Source organism: Mixophyes fleayi, chromosome 2 (genome assembly GCF_038048845.1).
Source record: "Mixophyes fleayi isolate aMixFle1 chromosome 2, aMixFle1.hap1, whole genome shotgun sequence".
Lineage (NCBI taxonomy): Eukaryota > Metazoa > Chordata > Amphibia > Anura > Limnodynastidae > Mixophyes > Mixophyes fleayi.
Genome location: NC_134403.1, coordinates 37,088,172 through 37,107,491, shown reverse-complemented (window position 1 = coordinate 37,107,491; position 19,320 = coordinate 37,088,172). Strand labels below are relative to the sequence as shown.

The 19,320-nt window shown below is 39.8% G+C and overlaps 1 protein-coding gene across 8 annotated transcripts in view; it reads right to left on the bottom strand.

Moving 5' to 3' along the window:
• Positions 1-19,320, bottom strand: part of GRIA4 (glutamate ionotropic receptor AMPA type subunit 4) — a 294,843-nt gene that overhangs the window by 85,644 nt on the left and 189,879 nt on the right. The gene's annotated exons all lie outside the window — the stretch shown is intronic.

Below are 19,320 nucleotides of genomic sequence, written 5' to 3'. Positions count from 1 at the left end.
ATAGAACTAAGAATGGAGAGAAGGGATAGAAGAGAGAATGGAGAGAAAAGAGATAGAAGAGAGAATGGAGAGAGAAGAGATAAAAGAGAGAATGGAGAGAGAAGAGATAGAAGTGAGAATGGAGAGAGAAGAGATAGAAGTGAGCATGGAGAGAGAAGAGATAGAAGTGAGCATGGAGAGAGAAGAGATAGAAGAGAGAATGGAGAGAGAAGAGATAGAAGAGAGAATGGAGAGAGAAGAGATAGAAGTGAGAATGGAGAGAGAAGAGATAGAAGAGAGAGTGGAGAGAGAAGAGATAGAAGAGAGAATGGAGAGAAAAGAGATAGAAGTGAGCACGGAGAGAGAAGAGATAGAAGAGAGAATGGAGAGAAAAGAGATAGAAGAGAGAATGGAGAGAGAAGAGATAGAAGAGAGAATGGAGAGAAAAGAGATAGAAGTGAGCACGGAGAGAGAAGAGATAGAAGAGAGAATGGAGAGAAAAGAGATAGAAGAGAGAATGGAGAGAGAAGAGATAGAAGAGAGAATGGAGAGAGAAGAGATAGAAGAGAGAGGGGAGAGAGAAGAGATAGAAGAGAGAATGGAGAGAAAAGAGATAGAAGTGAGCACGGAGAGAGAAGAGATAGAAGAGAGAATGGAGAGAAAAGAGATAGAAGAGAGAATGGAGAGAGAAGAGATAGAAGAGAGAATGGAGAGAGAAGAGATAGAAGAGAGAATGGAGAGAGAAGAGATAGAAGTGAGAATGGAGAGAGACGAGATAGAAGAGAGACTGGAGAGAGAAGAGATAGAAGAGAGAATGGAGAGAAAAGAGATAGAAGTGAGCACGGAGAGAGAAGAGATAGAAGAGAGAATGGAGAGAGAAGAGATAAAAGAGAGAATGGAGAGAGAAGAGATAGAAGTGAGAATGGAGAGAGAAGAGATAGAAGTGAGAATGGAGAGAGAAGAGATAGAAGTGAGAATGGAGAGAGAAGAGATAGAAGTGAGAATGGAGAGAGAAGAGATAGAAGTGAGAATGGAGAGAGAAGAGATAGAAGTGAGAATGGAGAGAGAAGAGATAGAAGAGAGAATGGAGAGAGAAGAGATAGAAGAGAGAATGGAGAGAGAAGAGGTAGAAGTGAGAATGGAGAGAGAAGAGATAGAAGTGAGAATGGAGAGGGAAGAGATAGAAGTGAGAATGGAGAGAGAAGAGATAGAAGTGAGAATGGAGAGAGAAGAGATAGAAAAGAGAATGGAGAGAGAAGAGATAGAAGTGAGAATGGAGAGAGAAGTGTTAAAAGTGAGTAACTGAAGTGAGAATGGGGAGAAAAGAGATAAAAATGAAATTGAAGATAGAAATGTGAATGGAGAGAGAAGAGATAAAAGTGAGAAAGGAGAGAGAATAGATAGAAGTGAGAATGGGGAGAAAAGAGATAGAACTAAGAATGGAGAGAAGAGATAGAAGTGAGTAATAGAAGTGGGAATAGAGATTGTAGAATTAGAATTGAAAAAGGAAAGAGAAGAGATAGAAGTGAGAATATAGATAGAAGCAACAGAGAAGAGACAGAATTAAACCACTGAGCCACAGAATGGAGAGAAGATGTAGACAGAAGTAAGCAATGAAAGTGAGAGGAAAGAAACAGAAGTGATAAGAGAGAGATAGAAGTGAACCACAGAAGTAAACATTGAGTGAGAAGAGATAGAAGTGAACATGGAGAGAGAAGAGATAGAAGAGAGAATGGAGAGAGAAGAGATAAAAGAGAGAATGGAGAGAGAAGAGATAGAAGAGAGAATGGAGAGAGAAGAGATAGAAGAGAGAATGGAGAGAGAAGAGATAGAAGTGAGAATGGAGAGAGAAAAGATAGAAGTGAACATGGAGAGAGAAAAGATAGAAGTGAACATGGAGAGAGAAGAGATAGAAGTGAGAATGGAGAGAGAAGAGATAGAAGTGAACATGGAGAGAGAAGAGATAGAAGTGAGCATGGAGAGAGAAGAGATAGAAGTGAGAATGGAGAGAGAAGAGATAGAAGTGAGAATGGAGAGGGAAGAGATAGAAGTGAGAATGGAGAGGGAAGAGATAGAAGTGAGAATGGAGAGAGAAGAGATAGAAGAGAGAATGGAGAGAGAAGAGATAGAAGTGAGAATGGAGAGAGAAGAGAGAGAAGAGAGAATGGAGAGAGAAGAGATAGAAGTGAGAATGGAGAGAGAAGAGATAGAAGTGAGAATGGAGAGGGAAGAGATAGAAGTGAGAATGGAGAGAGAAGAGATAGAAGAGAGAATGGAGGGAGAAGAGATAGAAGATAGAATGGAGAGAGAAGAGATAGAAGAGAGAATGGAGAGAGAAGAGATAGAAGAGAGAATGGAGAGAGAAGAGATAGAAGTGAGAATGGAGAGAGAAGAGATAGGAGAGAGAAGAGATAGAAGTGAGAATGGAGAGAGAAGAGATAGAAGAGAGAATGGAGAGAGAAGAGATAGAAGAGAGAATGGAGAGAGAAGAGATAGAAGAGAGAATGGAGAGAGAAGAGATAGAAGAGAGAATGGAGAGAGAAGAGATAGAAGTGAGAATGGAGAGAGAAGTGTTAAAAGTGAGTAACTGAAGTGAGAATAGGGAGAAAAGAGATACAAATTAAATTGAAGATAGAAGTGTGAATGGAGAGAGAAGAGATAAAAGTGAGAAAAGAGAGAGAATAGATAGAAGTGAGAATGGGGAGAAAAGAGATAGAACTAAGAATGGAGAGAAGAGATAGAAGTGAGTAATAGAAGTGGGAATAGAGATTGGAGAACACACATTTGCACCCCTTCCATTGTAACATGGTTTTGTCCAGGAGACTGAAATAAGGATCCACTTCATTTAAGATCCTTACTGAATCAGGCCCGGAGAGAGAAGAGATATACGTGAGAATTGAGAGAGAAGTGATAGAAGTAATAGAAGTGAGAATTTAGAAATAAGAGAATGGAGAACGTAGAGATAGAAATGGTGCATGATAGTGAGAATTGAGAGATGTAGGAAGGGAGATAATTGACAAGGGAGAAACAGAAGTGAACAATAGAAGCAAAAATTGAGTGAGAAGAGATATAAGTGAGAATGGAGAGAGAAGAGATATAAGTAAAAATGGAGAGATAAGAAATAGAAGTGAGAATGGATAGAGAAGTTATAGAAGTGATGATTTAGAAATAAGAGATAGAAGTGAGAATGGAGAGAGCAGAGATAGAAATGGTGCATGATTGAGAGAAGTAGTAAGAATAAGAAGGGAGAGATAGAAGTGAGTTATGGTAGTGAGAATGGAGAGAAGTAGGAAGGGAGAGAAGTGAGAAAGGAGAGATAGAAGTGAACCATATAAGTAAAAAGAGATAGAAGTGAGACTGGAAAGAGCAGAGATAGAAGTGAGAATGGAAAGAGCAGAGATAGAAATGGTGCATGATTGAGAGAAGTAGGAAGAATAAGAAGGGAGAGATAAAAGTGAGTTATGGTAGTGAGAATGGAAAGAAGCAGAAAGGAGATAAAAAGGAGAGATATACATGAGCCATAGAAGTATAATTGATAAAAATGAGAGAAGAGATAGAAGTGAGCCATGGTAGTAAGAATGGAGAGATATACATGAGCCATAGAAGTATAAGTATGAGTCATGGTAGTAAGAATGGCTAGCGGTGGGAAGGGAAAGAAACTCTAGTTGTGTCACAGTTTCCTATTTTTCCTGGTGCATATATAACCTTATAAATTGAGGTAATTCCCTTGGTGCAGATCAGTAAACAATAGTCTAATTAGCGGGTAGGTTTTTTAATAACACAGTTATGACAGTAAAAATGCTAAAAGAGAGCCTATATCAATTCTTGTATAAAATAAAACAAAGGTTGCAACCCTTAGTAGAAAAATTCAACCTTAATCATTGGTGAACGAAATTACACATCAGCATGAAGCAGTGCACATACAACATGGATAGGACCAATAAACAAACAATGCAACCTTTGTTTTGTTTCATACAAGAATTGATGTATGCTCTATTTTAGCATTTTACTGTCATAACTCCAAAAATGCAACCGTACCGCTGAACGCCTCTGGAGAAAATCCCGCTCCCTGGCTGACTTCCTCCCCTTTAAGTTCATCCTCTCTTCTTACAGCTCTGCCCTCTCACTCGCTAAGTAATCTTTCTTTAAATCCCTCATCTCTTCCCAGTCCTCTAACCCCCGCCGCCTCTTCGCCAACTTCAGCTCTCTCCTGGCCCCTTCTCCTCCCCCTCCTCCCTGACTGCCACCGACTTCGCCTCCTTTTTCTCCTCTAAAATCGAGGCCATCCGACTTGACATCTCCTCCTCCACTCTCTCGTCCACCCCCCCACTCTTCCGTCCTCTCCCCCTAGCCACCTTTCCCTTCACTCCTTCCGCCCCACCACGGGTGAAGAAGTCCACTCCCTCATCTTTCCTCCCCCCCTTCTACCTGTCCCCTTGATCCTATCCCCTTCCACCTTCTTCGCTTCCTTTCCCCCACCACCTGCTCCCACCTCGCTCACCTCTTTAATCTTTCCCTCTCCACCGGCATCTTCCCCTCTTCCTTTAAATATGCTCTCGTATCTCCCATTCTTAAGAAACCTAATCTCGACCCCTCTACTCTCTCTAACTATCGCCCCATATCTCTTCTCCCCTTTGCCTCCAAATTACTCGAGAGGCTCGTCTGCAGCTGTCTCTCCTCCTACCTTTCTGTCCACTCCCTCCTTGATCCTCTCCAGTCTGGTTTCCGCCCACTTCACTCCACCGAAACTGCCCTGGCTAAAGTTACCAATGACCTCCTCTCTGCTAAAGCCAGGGGTCACAACTCCCTTCTTATCCTTCTTGATCTTTCAGCAGCTTTCGATACCGACAACCACCCCCTCCTGCTCCACACCCTCCAGACCTTTGGCCTCTCCGGCCCTGTCCTGTCCTGGTTCAACTCTCACCTGGCCTGGCTAACCAATCTTTCTCTGTCACCACCTCTGGGTCTCTCTCCACCCCTTCTACCCTTTCAGTCGGGGTCCCACAGGGCTCTGTTATTGGACCCTTACTCTTCTCTCTAAACACCTCTTCCCTGGGTGAACTCATTAGCTCCTACGGCCTCAAGTACCACCTTTATGCTGACGACACTCAACTTTATCTCTCCTCTCCTGATCTCTCTCCCTCCCTCCTCTCTAGGGTGTCCGCCTGCCTCTCTGCCATCTCCTCTTGGATGTCCTCTCGATTCCTCAAACTCAACCTCGCCAAAACCGAACTCATTGTCTTTCCTCCCCCTCATTTTTCCTCCCCCTCTGACCTCTCTATCACTGTCGACAACACCACTATCTCCCCTGTCCCCCAACTTCGCTGCCTCATCCTTGACTCCTCTCTCTCCTTTGCCCCTCACATTCTCTCTCTTGCTAAATCCTGCCGCTTCCAGCTGCGTAACATCGCACGCATCCGGCCCTTCCTCTCCCAAGATGCCACCAAATGTCTTATTCACTCTCTGATCATCTCCTGCTTGGACTACTACAACCTTCTCCTCACTGGCCTCCCCCACTCTCATCTTGCTCCCCTTCGTTCTGTTCTAAACGCAGCCGCTAGGCTCATCTTCCTTTCTCGCCGCTCCTCTTCTGTCTCCCCTCTCTACCAAGCCCTTCACTGGCTCCCCTTCCCCTACAGAACCCTGTTCAAGCTCCTCACTCTCACATACAAGGCCCTCGCCAACTCCACTGCTCCCTACATCTCCAACCTTATCTCTATTCACGCTCCATCCCGCCCTCTCCGATCTGCCAATGACCGCCGCCTCTCCTCCCCTCTGATTACCTCCTCCCACGCGCGAATCCAAGACTTCTCGCGCGCTGCCCCCCTCCACTGGAACAAGCTCCCTCCCTCCATCAGAACATCCCCTACTCTGTCCAGGTTCAAACGGGCTCTAAAAACCCACCTCTTTCTCCAAGACTTCCAGTCTCCCACTTAACTTCCTACCTTTTTCTGCCTCTCCCCTCCCCTGAATCTGCCTGCGTTCCCCCTTCTCTCCCTCTCACCCCTGTGTCTCTCTGTCTGTCTACCCCGCCCCTTAGATTGTACGCTCCCTTGAGCAGGGCCTTCTCTCCTCCTTTTTCCTACACCTTTAACTCTGCTCTCCAGCTACCTTTCCCCCCACCCCTCTGGGGGTCTCCCCGTCATCCGCGCCCTCCCTCTTTGGCTCCGGCACCTGCTGGTCTTCCCTCCCCCCTCTCTCTAGCTGCGCTTTGAGCTTACTGAGTTACTGTGCTTATTGTTTACTGTACCATGCTGTCCCACCTTGTACTGTACTTGTTTGTCCCTGTACGGCGCTACGGACACTGAGTGGCGCCTTATAAATGAAAATTAATATTAATAATAATAATAACTGTGTTATTAAAATACCTGCCCGCTATTTGAACTACTGTTTACTCCAATATTTTTGCTTTGCTCTCCTTAATGACTTTGTGAGCTGTGAAAATAGTGCCAATAAAATATCTCTGTACTTGAGTTTTGAGGAAATATGTGTTTAATGTCTAAAGAACTGTTAATAAACAAATGAAAGACATTTTCAATATTCTTGACATTAAATAAAAATGACAGAGATCCAATCTTTGAAAAGCCCATGTAATGAAGGCAAAGCAGGACTTTCTAGAAAGTTGTGCACATTTAACAAATACTACAGAATGTTTGCAAAACAATTGGAAATCACAAAATAAGAAAAGCAGGCTAAAATGGTTTTAACTCCTAATTAAAGTCACCAACTTGTCCTTAAGTATCTGTGTCTGCTAGTACATCAAGCTGCACTACTAAAGGCAATGAAAATGGTCACCTGCAAAACAGTCACACTCATTATGTTGTACACTACTGCACCAGTAGACACTTTAGGCGTGTCTTTAATACCAGGGGACTGTTGCAAATGGAACAAGTAAATGGAATACAGAACTGCCCGACAGATCAGTGCTTTACAGGATCCCAGGATAATAATGCTACATATTATAATTTTATTATCAATAGTTCTTGAATTTGACACATAAAATCTTAATGTGTTCCCTGCTTAACTGTACCAACAAGGAACATTTATTTATAATGTAGTTCAACAAACAGGCAACAGTGAGCAATTAAATAAAGAACCTATGAGCAGATGTGTAAAGCTACATCCCCATAACATGGTCACATTATTATGAATGGTTCATAAATTCTAGAAATTGATTAGGCTGTTGGTAGTTTTCAATGAAGCGTGTGATTGTGTACAGACAATTTTATGGAATAGTTTTACAGCATTTCCATGAGAATACATACATGTTCACAGTGTAATGGCCTAACGACCTGTGTAAAATGTAAAAAGTCAGGATTTAGCTTTCCGCAGCCATTGTCCTTGAATAAACATACATTATTAAAGCGATTACTGTGAAAATATCATTTTACTTTGAGAAAGCAAATTTTACCAGGATGCAATAGATAATGTTTAATACTTGTTTATAAACCGTGCCTGTCAAAGGAAAAAGATATTTGCCCATTCATGACCTACTTAATGCCCTACAATTAACATAAATCAGAAATTAACATATATAGGCAACTCCAAACATACAAAATGCTTAGTAATATCTTGAGCTTATATTTAAAGAGCATCTTCATGCAAAACATAGAGTTTGCTTTTCGGTGGAGTCCACTAAGGTAAAATAAAGCACAACGTTTTAATTTTTTGGATGTGCCATTTATCCAACTACAGAGATAGTCTCTTCAATGGTCCAGCGCCGATCTACTGTATACTACACTGATTGACAGAGCCATTCATGGGGAAGGGACATGGTGTATTTGGCGACCATATGGAGTATGCAGGAGAATGGTGCTGGAACATTGTTTTGGGCTAGAGATGCTGTACTTCTGAAAGTCAAAAGAGGAACTGATCAATAAGTAAATCTATGCAAATTACAGTTATATTGGTAAGAAAAATGAATAGAGTTGGAAGTTATGATCTTCAGTTGAACCCTTACGTTTCTTAACAATAGGAAAAAATGCATTCCGTAAAAAGTGCAGCTTTCTATAGGCCATTTATGAGCACTCATGCATTGTTCATCAAGTTATTTAGTCAATTTCAAATGAATCAAATTGCACTCTGAGTACAAAAAAGATTGAATAACTAATAAAGTACATATAATGAACGGATTCTGTCTGTTCACTAAATCCTCTTCCCCCGGATAAGATCAAATACTGAGTGGATGTTTCACTATCAGTGCCAAAATATGTAAAACAATTCTTTGTCTGTAATAACATTACAAAAACATCCTTAATCTTATGTGTCCTGCAATCACTATATAATCAATATTTGCTTCAATACAAACAAAGGACCTGGCACAATCTATTTTGTTAAACATATTGGTCATCTCAATACTAATAATAACACTAACATTACTCCAGAGCATTGGACGTCACAAACTGATCACCAAATACTAAGCCTCGTCACATATTTGGATGCACGCCAAGATGTGCTAAGTTCTAAAACACTAGTATTTGCACCAGGTGTAGAAGTATGTACACCTATGCCACATGAGTGTGGAGAGATAGCATAGAGATGTGGCTTGGCAGTGTTAGTAGTAAATGCTAAATTAGCATTACCCTATATGTATACAATAATAATGCAACGGAATGTCATACACATATGATAGAACAGTGTCTTTACTGTCTTACTAGTAAATGTGAAAGTCATATGATTCATGTTTCGATAGCTCTCTTTTTTAACTCTATGGGGCATATTCAATAAGGTTTCCAGGTCAGCGGGATCGTGCCGGAACGGGCCGCGATGTCAATCCACGTTACCGCAATATTGTGGATTTTCGTGCACACCCCATAGGGTTGCGTAGGAAAATCTGCGTTATTGCGGTACCGAATTACCGGCAATACTGCGCAGGTTCCGTGGTGACCGGAAACCTAATTGAATATGCCCCTATGAATCTGCCCCTCAACAAACCGAGGGGGCACAAATGCAATTTTTGAAAACACTGCCTGCATCTGTATGTAGCACACAAATACTGGGAAACTTTATTTTTTATACTGTCAGTTAGAGTTGAGCTAGCAGATACCACCCTTGCAACTCTAAATCTGCCCGCACGTTTTAAATTTGTCCCCTTGCGCCACAATCTCTTACTGTCTCTCTCTGTCTCTGTCTCTGTCTCTGTCTCTGTCTCTGTCTCTGTCTCTGTCTCTCTCTCTCTACTCTGCCTTTCTCCATTCAGTTCTTTTTACTTCCAATATTTTTGATAGAAACGCAAGTCACATTAACCCATTGAATGGTTGTAATAACATTGCTCTGCTTTGTAAATATTTCTCCCCAATAAGTCTTAGCTCTTCCATCCATCAGACAGACTGCAGAGAATTGAGATAATGTGTCAGATGTCCATGTTAACAAGTCCACTGTACTAAATCAAAGTGCGACAATTACGAAAAGTGTCCTAGGAGGCTCACAAACCCTTAACCAGCTCGCTTTATTTAGTTGTATACCAGAAGATACTACTTTAAAATGAAACTGAAGTGTTTGCAAACAATAAAACTGTCATCTGGGTTCCAATTTCCTTGAACATCCCTATGACATATTATCTGGCAAAATTCTTAATGGCTTAATATTGTGAAGGCATTACAAAGAAGTGATATAAACCAGGTTTGTTATATGTCATAAAATTCTATATAGATCATCAGGAGTGTCAAACAGACAGAACTCCCTTGGAAAGATACAAAGTAAGAATTCGATAAGCCTAGAAAATTTTGAGACTGTGAAACAAATATTTGATTATATGAGAAAAGCAAAGTTGTGATTATGTTTTACTCTCTCTCAAACACAGTCTTCAGCTCTTCTGACTATCATCATTTTGTCCGCTTATCGGTCAATGAAGAACTCAACTGGCTTTTGTTTTGAAGTTGACCATTTTCCTTGCCTTTAGTAGTGCAGCTTGATGTACTAGCAGACACAGATACTTTAGGACAAGTTGGTGACTTTAATTAGGAGTTCAAATCATTTTAGCCTGCTTTCCTTATTTTGTGATTTTCAATTGTTTTGCAAACATTCTGTAGTATTTGTTATATGTGCACAATTTTCTAGAAAGTCCTGCTTTGTCCTCATTAGACAGGTTTTTCAAAGATTGGATCTTTGCATCTCTGTCATTTTTATTTAACATCAAGAATATTGAAAATGTCTTTCATGTTTTCATTAACAGTTTTTTAGACATTAAACTGTCATCAGAACACACACATTTCCTCAAAACTCAAGTACAGAGATGTACAAGTGAAGCTCACAAAATTCTTTCCACTTGGCTCCTTTTCTTCCTTACTAGATACCATGGCCTGAGTCATTAAGGAGAGCAAAGCAAAAAATAGGAGTAAGTTTTCTCCTGGACAAACTATGTTACAATGCAAGGGGTGCAAATCAGTTTATTATTTTGTATATAAGGTATGGTCTGTTTTCCATGTAGCACACTAATACTTGATAGCTTTATTTTTACACTGAAATTTAAAGTTGATCTAGGACATGTCCTAGCTCAGGGGTAGGCAACCTGCGGCTCTCCAGGTATTGTGAAACTACAAGTCCCAGCATGCTTTGCCAGTAAATAACCAGCAGATAGGTGGCAAGGCATGCTGGGATTTGTAGTTTCACAACACCTGGAGACCCGCAGGTTGCCTACCCCTGTCCTAGCCCAACTATAAATCTGTCCCCACCTTTTAAAATTACCTCCCCCTCCAATGCCAAATGATTTTGCCAAGGTGCAAAGTTACTTCTTTTTATGCTCTGCTCTCCTTAATGACTCAGGCCCCATATATTCACAGAGAAGACTGTTTTGTTTCTGATGACCAGTTTGATACTGATCAGCTGGCATTAAAGATTCCTGTTCACTTCCTTTTAAGAGTCGTGGGTAAATGTAATCACCAAACAAGACACCAACATTGGTGAAAATTTGGACAATTGTGAAGAGATCATTAGAAAATAGATTGTAAATGACTGGAAACTAATTTTAATGCTATAAATTGTAATGTGGGAGCAAAAACAGCTCAAAACCACATTATACCTATATTTTACAATTGTTAATTAAATCCAGATCCAAAATCAAACATTTTTCGGCATTTTTGAGCAAAACCAGAACCAAAACTAAAACACAAAGAAGTTATAGAACAAAAACCAAACACGGGGGTCCACACACATCTCTAATATTCAAACAACCTTCTGATTCCTATTCTTACATTGCTGTGTGAATGGATAATATATCCCCACTAAACACTTTTCCCATTGTAATCTGGTTGTACCAATATGCAATTTGTGATACTTACCTTCCTGTGTCAAACCTATTTTAGTATAGATTGTAATCTTGCAAGCTAGACCTCTTACATGTTTGTCTGTTTGTTAATACTTAATCTTTGCATTATTGTGTTTATTTCCAACTGTAAAGCACTGCAGAGTATAATGAGGCTTTAATCATAAATGTTAATAATTATAATAATAATTATAATAATAATAATAATTAAATATTCAAAAAATTAATTAAAAACAGCAAAGACATATAAAATACGATTGAGAAAATGAAATGAGAAGAATGTGATTTAATAAATGTATTGAATTGAATCTATCACCTACAAGCAATGGAGGCCACTATTTTATGGCCTGAATCAATATTTAGTCTTTCAAATCACTTTGGGTCATCACATTATTCCTAGTTTAGAGGATTGCCAGTATTTGTGATGGTTAACATCATTACTGTCTTTGTATTCACAATGCTCCATTTATGTTATGAGTATGCTCTCACAGGCTGAAAATGATCTGATATAACTGAGGTATATGGAGGTTCATCTAGCCCACAATCCTTCAGTTGGACAATCCTGGATTACGAAGTGTTAGGCTGTTTATACTTTGGGTAAAGGAAATGTTGATACTGGTTTGTGCTCATAATTTATAACCAAGTAAAATTTGCAAAGTGAACATTGAGTTTGTCTTCTTTGGCACAGTCCCCTTAGCCACACCCCTGAGGAGCAATTTGGTGGTGATCCCTCTGCAACCCCTGTCCAATCAAATGGCTCTTTCAATTCCAACCAACCTATGGCAGGTTGGATTACCTGCCTCCTTCAGAGCACTGGAACCTCGCCACTGACAGCTGGGAGCGGATTTGAATACAAGGTAACGGGGGATTTATTAGGAAAGGGAATCCCATTGTATCGCTACTCGAGGGCCCTCTACTATGGAGGGTAGGTTATGGCAAAGTGGACAACACCTTTAACTTGAAAAGTAAGCCATTCTGAAACAAATTGGTGCCACAATTAAGTTAGAGCCCATGTCATTGTTTAATTTTCTGACTGTTACCACAATCTACCCTCACACCAGCTTATAGACTGAAATACAGATCAGAGGTATAATTCCCCTAATGTATTTCCTTCCCAATGAACCTTCATTATCATGACCTGCTCTATTATAACTGAAACAATAGAGATAGGTTCCATACTAAAAATCAATATATATATTAATACAGGTGTACACAGTCTATATCCTAATAGAAACAGTTTCGCTATTATTGCTAATGTTACAAAATATCACTTTTTTTAGGTGCATGGAATACTGTATTCCTACCACTAGGTGGAGATCACTTACTGCAGATGTTCCGGTGAAAAAAGTATAGAAATATAAAAAAATATGTGATAACAAATTGTATCTTTTCATTCCATGCTTTCACTGTAAAAATCATCACAGGTTTAGAGGCAATGATACACATAATTCAGGGAGCGTCCTAAAATTTTACACACAAAAAACACTATATTTTACCCATTTAATGATTTCTAATCATTTTTGTGTGTCTTTTAATACATATATATAAAATATCAATGCTTCCCTTTAATCTTTAGTACCCGTTAGGGAGAGATCTATCTGAGCCTCAGATATGAAAATTAAATGAGAATGAAATAAAAAACGAACAGATTTTATTTTACTCCTTATAAATGTGTTTCATTATGAAATGTTAAAAAATGACATCTTTACAGCACGGTCTATATAACAGTGAAAGCCTAAGAGTGCAGGGGAGGGCTGGCAAATTTTAGCCCAGGGGGCAATACTCAACTCAGCAGTCTATTAAAGGAGAAAAATGCAGTTGGCCCAGGGACCCAGCCCAAAGTTGACCACTATGGGACCGGCCCAGGGGGGGCAGATTTACCCCCCCTGCCCCCAGCCCAGCCCAGCCTGTAAGAGTGCTTTGTTTAAAGGGACAAAGTACCAGTCCATCAAATGCAAGAGCTCAAATGAGACTTTAAAATTAATTGTTTAATTTATTTATTTTCTAAATGCCCTAAACTAGTATTATAGCGGGGAATGATCCCCCAGGACCCCTGCTGCAAATGAGACAATGCCCACCAACTGTGAATGCACCAGAGACAGGGGTGGGGGGCAGTGTTTGCGATTTTAGTGAACCCCCACCCTTCCAAGTGACTCTCCAGTTCTGCTTCATCCATAAAGTCACCGAATGCTGCAATATCATATTTAAAACTTTGCTGGCATCTATAGGTACATGGTCTATATACAGTATACATTAATTTCATCCTGTGTACTAACAAGATATGTACCTCTATGGGTTTCTCATATTTGTTGCACATTTTTCTTGGGATCTTGGGATCCTTTACACCAAACTTTTGTGCTACATAGAAACATAGAATTGGACGGCAGTTAAGGTGTTAATGTATACACTACAAAAGATCTTGGCTTCACTGTGCTGCTGAGTGCCCCGGCAGCTGTATGGTCTGCTATGGCAACATGCTGTACTTAATGGCGGATAAGAAAGACAGATGGAGAGATAGTCCAGGCCCAGGATTGTAAAAGTCCCAAAGGTGCTTCACTTATTACTAGGGAACATCGTGCCTGCAAGAGATACAACCATTGGGTCCGGAGCAGTGGAATCTGCAGACTCGTGAATTAATTTCGTAATGTGAATGAGTCTGTGTGATTGACTTTGGCAGAGCTGCTGTGATTTATGCAGACAGAGAACCATTGTGCAATTTAGCACAGTACTCACTTATATCTACTCCAGTGTAATCCAGAGTGTGTAAATAAATCTTGTTGGATAAAACGTGTGGCTGTGGGTGATCAGATCTAAAAATACAGAAGGTATTGACGATCAAGGGTTGGCGGCTGCTGAACTAGCACATAGGAAACACAAGAGTCTTAATAATCCAACATTGTATTTGCTACTTAGTGACTTCCTCTGTGGGAAAAGCATCTGTACGGGGTCCTGTTCCTCGGATCTTCCCTTCTTTCACTCTCCAGATTCTTATAGTTAAAAAAGACTGAAATTTAGGGAAGCAAAAAAGCAAACATAGCCAGTGGCGGATCAAAGGGTGGTGGCGATTGTCCCGATCGCTCCCCTAGCAGCACTAAGTTCATTATATTTGGGTCCAAGAGGCCGATCAAAACGGGTGAAGGGTACGGGCCCAATAACGGAGGGTGGGCGGGGTTGTCTGAGTCCAGCCAATCAGAATGAAGGAGGGGTTTGATTATGCAAAATTGCCCCTCCTAAAAATTTAGTCTGGGTCTGCCCCTGAACATAGCAGACTTGATTCATGCCCAGACGTAAGTCCGTTTACGTAGTGTCTCTGCCCTGAAATAACTCTGAGCATACCCAGTAATGGACAGTATGCTATTGAACACAACTGCAAGCAATTCACGTCTGACCGCGAATGACACTCACGACAAGCTATGACTTGATAGGCAAAGCAGGGGAGGGAAAGGGCAGACTAACATAAGCTGTCTACAGTAAGGGTGTACCAACGCAGATGTGGCCCATTCAAGTCCCGTGTTTGTTATAAGCACGCTTGCTGTCATCCGGATTATTTGCACACAGTACAGGGCAGGTGCACATGTTGAATGATAGTGATAACTGACACGGCATAGTTTTTTAATTAAAATTTACACATATGTCTGCCAGTATATATTTCAGAGAACATGTATATGCAACTAAGATAGACCATATAAACGCATTGTATGTACAGTACACATTCAAATTATCTTTATTTATATAATTAATGTAAAAAAAACATTACATTTGAAAATTAATATTTATATCAATGATTATACTGATAACGGTTGCTAACTTAATTTAAGATCAATTAAAAGTTTTATGTGTTCTCGTGTGACCTTTTGTTATACATAAGCAGGTGTGTTTACTGCAGTCTGTTTTGTGTGTTAAGTACTGCTCAGCCGGAGAGTACTTACACCCAGATTCAAATGGAATGTGTCTTGAGATGCGCTTGGATTTGCAAATGATCAGAACTACAACCAAGTTCTGTGCACTTCTTAAACGTACAACTTATGTGCAAGTTGAGTTCTGATTTGAATCAGAGCTAGGTTATCTTTTCCTACTGCAATATAGGGCTATTTATTTTTTATCTATACATGGCTGCTAACATAGAATGTGTAACTCCTAAAATATACACTAAGAGTCAGCAACTGAAATTATAAAAACCACAAATTGTGTTAATGAAATATACATTATAAAAGATTATTAAGAATATTGCATACTTGCCAAGTATCTAATGTACCTCTCCGGGATCTCCCGGATTCCCCAAAAATTGTGTCATGGACATTCCCATCCTGCCCACTTCACTAGGAAGTGGGCGGGATATGGGAGAATGGTCTGCTCTGCCAGGAATCTGGGAGACCTACTCGGAATTCGGGAGTCTGCCGGGAGAGGGAGCAAGTATGGAATTTTGTCACCTTTATTAGAACTAACAGAAAAATAGCAACCATTAATTCTGATAACAGCAGCAACAAGATTAATTTTTAATGTATTCTCTAATTTTTCCACCCCATAGGGGCATATTCAATTGACGGCGGGATCGCTGAAAATCCTGCGCTCCAAAAATATTACCGTTATTACGGTAATCCTGCGTGGGAAAACCGTTAATATGGTAAATTACTCTCTGGATTTTAGCTCGCTGCTCAGGGAGCTGCGAGCTGAAATCCAGCGAGATATTACCGTATTAACGGTAATATTTTTGGAGCGCGGGATTTTTGGCGATCCCGCCATCAATTGAATATGCCCCATAGTCTCAGATGCCTCAATCTGCCTACAGGCCACCTCCCTCATAGAGTTTGCCCTTGGCATAAGCAAATATTAGGCAAACAGTCATAATTCCTCCAATGAATGTGATATATCAAAAAGGGTGATAAACAGGTGATATTGAGCTGCCCCTATGTTAGTACCCCAATCCACAACAAAGTAAAGTATAGAACGTAAAAATCACATATAAAACATAGGAACGGCGCTAATAATCCAATAAATGAATATTTCAAGACAAAGACATAACTCAACAACAGTTCATGGATCATTCTTCTTCCTTCCTGAAGAAGGAAGAAGAAGAATCCGTGGAGATGGCATGTCTATTTATACTGGAAGACTCGTAAGTGTGTTTCTTTAGGGGCTGATTACGGAGGGAACCGCTTGCTGCAGATTAATATTTATACCACTCATATATGTGTTGTTGCTGATTCTTGTTTTGCAAATCTACACCAGGATCGTTTCCTGTCTTTCATATTGTATATGAGTACAATTGGAGGAAGAACCTTTCCCTTGCGAAGTGAGAGGATTAATACATAGACTGTCACATTTTTGACATATCAACAGGGAAACACAAAACAATAAGAGTCCCTTGAAGAAGAGACTATATTCCCTTTGATTGGATTCCATATGAACTGTTGTTGAGTTATGTCTTTATCTTGAAAGATTCATTTATTGTATTATTAGCACCATACCTATGTGATTTTCATAATTCATCCAATGTTAAGCTTTTATTTATTAGATGTGATAATTTCTCAAATATTTTTTATTAAACAAAGCAGCTTTATAAGCATTACAATTTACAAGAAATAATTTTGCTGTAACCATAATACCATGTCAGCATTTACCATAGCTCAATAAACAGACACCATGACGCATTACTGTGCTGCCAGTCTCTATTAATCTACCGATCTTTATTCTACATTGTATGATCTACATTGTATACATTGTATACATAGCATTTCTGTTACCAATCACACATCTATGTGTAAGTAATGCTTTACAAAGAAGCACCACCCTGCTAAGCAATGCCAGCTTTCTCTAAGGAGGAGATCCGACAGCATGCTGGAGACTTTATTTAACTATCAATATATAAGTTATTTCAGGTATATAGTTTATCTTATTAATACACATTCTTTCATTTATATTCTTTCTGAGCCTGCATACTGTTTTAAACAAATATTACATTTAAATAAATTGACCACAATAGTTGTATTCCAATTAATTCCAATTAATGTACAGCATACCTTAATTTGAAACATATTGACTGGGTGTGTATTGACACTGACATCATAAGCAACACTTATTACAAGATTTATGACACTTACATATGAACATCACATTTTGTGATTTAGCCACACACAAATTAACTCTCTAGGAAAAAATGTTTCAAATTTACAGCTTGTTACTCTATTACTATCAGTTTTGATTTTCACAGCGAGGTACACATGGGGGCTGATTTAGAGTCAACATAACTTAATCCAAAAGGGAAGACATAAACTACACCTGTTCGAACTATGCAATTTATGTAGTATGCGGAGGTGTCCATATAAAAAAGATACTGTATGAGCGGGTCTGAGTACATTTCAATACATAGTATTAAAGTATATAATACATTAAAAGTGCACCTTATGCTTTAAGAGTAACTTGTGATATGGGGCGTGAAAAAGGAAAAATAAATAAATGCGGAATAAAATGAGTACCTCCCCCTCAAAGTGGTTCCAGCTCTAGACTGGTATTGGCAAAATTGCGGAGGCAATAATTTTGCCCCCCGAAAATTCCACTACCAGCACTAGGCTATGCCAGCCAAGGCTGGTGGCACTAAAGCAAGATAACCCGCAGAATGAGTTTCCCTGCCACAGTGCCAAACTATCTCTAGGTCGGTCAGCACTGGGCTGGATTCCTTAGGGGCACCTGCTAGGTATAACTAGCACGGTGCTGAGGCTATTCTCACACCCCTGGGGTGGTGATTGTGGGTGAACACAAAAATTTAAAGTGAAACTAAATAATTTTTACAAGGTGCACTACTGATCCCAAAATTGCCTGGGCACCTTTAAGTGACCACCAGGGCCTGCTGGTGCTTAAGGAACTACAGGTGCCTGTAGTGCACCTTATAAAAATGTTAAATAAACACACCGTAGTAAAAAAAAAAATCATTATAGATTAAAAAAACACACTACCCTCTATAGCACCTTTATTTTTCAGCTAGACACAGAGTTCACGGCTAGCACTGGAATCTTCTGATAGCAATCCTGGATTTCACACAAAAAATAAAGCCTCCTCGACGACGCTGACCTTGCTCACAGGAGAGTTCCTGCGCAAATGTGCTCTTAGCGGCAGTGCTGTAATATTTCCATTATACATTCTTATTTATTTTATTTTGCACAGACAGGGCATTGTCAGTGCTAATGATCATCAGCATCAGCACAGATCTTGCACCAGGGGGGGAAACAGGAGGAACAGAGACACCTCCTAAAAGTATATCTGTGCCTGCTTCCACCTTGACACACAACACATGAGGTCCTTGTAGTTTGTCAGTTTGTCCATCACTGGATTAGACCATCACGGTTGCGCCGTCTATAGGGGATGAAAGTTTTGTGGCACTGCTTTCTAAATCAGGACTAGGCACAAGAAAGTTCCTCACTCTGAGCCTGATTCATTAAGGATTTTAACTTGAGAAGCTTCTTATTTCAGTCTCCTGGACAAAACCATGTTACAATGCAAGGGGTGCAAATTAGTATTCTGTTTTGCAAATAAGTTAAATACTGACTGTTTTTTCATGTAGCACACAAATACTTGATAGCTTATTTGTACACTGACATTTAAAGTTGATATTTGTGTGCTACATGAAAAAACAGTCAGTATTTAACTTATGTGCAAAACAGAATACTAATTTGCACCCCTTGCATTGTAACATGGTTTTGTCCAGGAGACTGAAATAAGAAGTTTCTCAAGTTAAGATTCTTAATGAATCAGACCCTCTGTTCCCATATGAAAACAAGAAGCTTGATGTTCACATATTGATATTAGAAGACTTGAAAGCCCAAATCTAGGCGAGTTGCAAAATGATAAATAAGCCCACTTTTTTCTTCAACAAACTACTGCAAGCTATGGGTCACAGCGTGCTTCCCCTATTTGTCAAAAGTTTTCAATTAAATGTTTTTGTCTAAATTACACCCTTTATTTTGCTATATATTTAAAAAATACCTACTACTTTCCTTCCATGGACCAGTGTTTTATGAATGTAACCATGTAACATATTTCACTGGGGAAGAAAAGACAAAGGGCTTTATTCTATTTTAAGA